Source organism: Pyrus communis, chromosome 4 (genome assembly GCF_041283825.1).
Source record: "Pyrus communis isolate YQ-2024b chromosome 4, ASM4128382v1, whole genome shotgun sequence".
Classification (NCBI taxonomy): domain Eukaryota; kingdom Viridiplantae; phylum Streptophyta; class Magnoliopsida; order Rosales; family Rosaceae; genus Pyrus; species Pyrus communis.
In genome coordinates, this window is record NC_142568.1 from 8190862 (window position 1) to 8194475 (window position 3614).

Here is a 3614-nt window from a genome sequence, read left to right on the forward strand (position 1 = left end):
GATCCACTCCCCTCAGCGACGTGGGATGTTACAATCCACCATTCCTTAGGGGCTCGGCGTCCTCGTCGACACACTTCCGGCCGGGGTTTGGCTCTGATACCAAATTGTCACATCCCAGCCCGGGCCCCCACCACATCCCGGGCTCGACTCCACCGTAGCACGATATTGTCCGCTTTGGGCCCCAACCACGCTCTTATGGTTTTGTTTCTGGGAACTCACACGAGAACTTCCCAATGGGTCACCCATCCTGGGATTACTCTCATGCAAACTCTCAAAAGGCCTCGTGCTAGGTAGAGATAGGAATACACATATAAGGCTTACAAGATCCACTCCCCTGGGCGATGTGGGATGTTACATTTATTAATTACATATTACTTTACACATTTTACATTTTCAAATGCCTAAAATATCCCTATTGCATATTTGATGTGCACAATTAATTCTATGCGGATTGTAAGGAGAGAGTTAATGATTTTGCAAAAAGAAAAATAAGATGTTAATGTTAAAAAAATTCATTGCATATTAATATCAAATATGAGAATTGTTGGCTTAATTCTATGTATCTGACATTATGAGTTAATATATATATATATATATATATATATATTTAAAAAAATAAAAAAAAAAACCTAATATATGTAATAATACATTAAAAAAAAGTAATTTACCTACCATGTACAAAAATGTTATTTGATTCAAAATGTGTATAAATATATATATATATATATATATATATGTGTGTGTGTGTGTGTGTGTGTGTGTGTGTGTGTTTATATAATTAGACCATATTAATTTACCTACCTACTATTTGAAATGTTCATTTCCAATGATGCAAAATACTGCATAAACTTAGGAATTGGATCATGCTTTTGATTTTATCTTTTACCTACAAACAATTATATACCTATTACTTTATATATTTTTACCAAAAAAACGTCCCTAATAGGCTAATATATGTAATAATTCATCAAAAATAATTTACCTACCATGTATACAAAATTGTTATTTGATTCAAAATATATAATCTTGGTTTTCTCAAAAAAAAAAATTATATATATATATATATATATATATAATCTAGGTGTAGTGTATATATATTTTTATATAATTGGAACAAATTAATTTACCTACCTACAAATTATTTCCAATAATTTACCTAAAAAAAATTATACCTCGTCTGTAATATAATATCTTTTTTTCACTAATACATGGAGAATAATTTTCCCATAACAAGAAGAAATATAATTTGATGCATTATATTGAAAAATATTATGTCATACCTATATTTATACAACAATAAAACGTGCCTAATTTATGTAACAATACATGAAAAATAATTTACCTACAAGTTAGAGAAGTGTTATTTGACTCAAAATATATAATACGGATTTAGTATAATTTTTTTTAATAATTGGAACAAATTAATTTACTTCCCAATTAATGCAAAAAATATATATCACAAAAAAGGTAAATTTTTGGTATGATATGGATACAATTAATGGAACACAACAATTTATATATTTTATTTCACTTTTTCTACAACTTTTAATTTGGAATAAATTTAGGGATTTGGGAAAATGGCATGGGTGTAAATAAATTGTATTAGTAGGTCAATAATGTTCCGATGTGGCTACAGATTTTAAATTTGGACTTTTATTGGACGTTTATATGTAAATAGGTTTTTATCTAGGAATCATGAATTGTAAGGGTCAAAATCTAAAGCATCCTAAAATCTACAACTAAATAACTTACAGTGAGAGATTTGTGAGAGTAGGTGGCTCACGGGGTCAAAATGATAGAGTGGTTAGAGAAAGAGAGAGGTTTGATAGAAATAGAGAGATTGTACGGCGCGAGGAGGGAGATAAAAGAAGGGTCTGGGGAGTTATAACATATTAACATTTCAAACCTTTGCTCGACGAAACAGTTGTTGGGAAAAGGCTTTTAGAATTTTGACACATTTTGAAAACCCTAAAATTTTGCCGGCCAAACCCTTATAGTTTGTCGGGCAAAGTCATCTGCCTAATGAAATTTTCGAATATTTCGTTGGACAACCTTTTTTTGAGGTAAATTCGAATTTTGGGAAAAATCGTGGGGACTTTTTTTTTCACTTTTCCCAATGAACTTTTGTTGTAGACCGACGAAATTGAAAGTTGACCCGATGATTACACAGATTCGATCGGGCAAATTTAAAAAAAAAAAAAATTATGGATGCAAATTTCCGCTTTCTTTTTCCTGGACAAAAATGCACCTGCAAAAAAATTAACCCTTAAGGTCAAGGCCAAGAGCCTCACACTCCCACGATGAATGCCGTCCGGGGGGGGGGGGGCTTTGCCTGAAGAACCTCCGATGTCAAAGTTAGAATTCGAGAGAGAAAGTATTTAGAAAAATTTGGAGAATTTTAGAAGAGAATAGGACTTAGGTTTTTTCGAGAAATAAGGGCTATTTATAGGGGTGTGGCCGGCCCTATTTGGAGAAAAGGGGTCTGGCCACTTATGGTGGTTTTTAGCTCTAATTGCAAGATATTATGACAAAATAATATCTTGCAATCAATTAGGAAATTAATCGATTAATTTTGGTAATCAATCATAATTTGAAAGAATAATTAGGGGTTACCTTATGGGGAGGATTTGATGAGGATTGATGAAATAGGTCTTGAATAAATACCTATTTTGATCACCTTTGACCTTGATTGAGCCGTTATTGTCCACTGCTTATGCATGGGAGTTCCGGTGTGCTTCGAGGTTAATTTTATCTTTTTTACCCAAAAATCCACGTGTCGTCTCCATATTTTTCTTGATTATTTTTTGCTCAACAAATACCCCCACACCTGTTGGGCTGCTCGCAGGAAAGGGCATCATGTGTAGAAATCTTCTTACTTTAGGAAACATATGATTGTTTCCTGTTTTGATGTAGGTTCTCTCTTTAATTAGAAATTAGATCCTTCAAGGAAAGGGAAATAAATTACTTCTAAAGTCTATTTAAGTCTACCTTAAGTAGATTATTAAATCAACTTCAGAGAGTAATTTATTCTACACTACAAGAGAGAGAAAGTTAGAGGATATTTATTTCCCCTTCCCTAGCAATCTTCTACACTTGCCCGTGCAAAGGATCGTCTTTTGTTGCTTTCTTCGTCTTCATGTCGCTCCAAGGTAAGAAAAAATTAATTTTTCGTTGTCTTTGTAATTTTTAGGAGCCTCGGGGTTGCAGTGGCTGGTTGGCCGCCGTTGGTCTTGGCGCGGTGGTCTGGGCCTGAAGAGGCTAAGGGTCTCTTTTTCCCCCTTTTATTTTTATCTTTTTTTGCTAGGCTTGGGCCCGTGCATGAAAAAAGAGAGAGAGAGGTTGTGGGCCACTGGGCTTGAGCCACTTGAATTGACTTGGGCCGAAGGGCCTATTGGGCTGGAATGGTACAATCCAGGTTGTGGGGCCTGGGCTGTTGCTGGGTCCTACGGTTTTGGGTCGTGGTGAGCCATAGGGCCTGGGGCGCCGAGCCTACCCCTTATTTATTTATTTATTTTTTTATGGGCAGTCGTCTAATGAATTTTTCTTCCATCTTTGTAGAATTTCTTCGAGCATGTCTTTCTCAAGCCACAAGAGTGATGATGGTGTGCCACCAT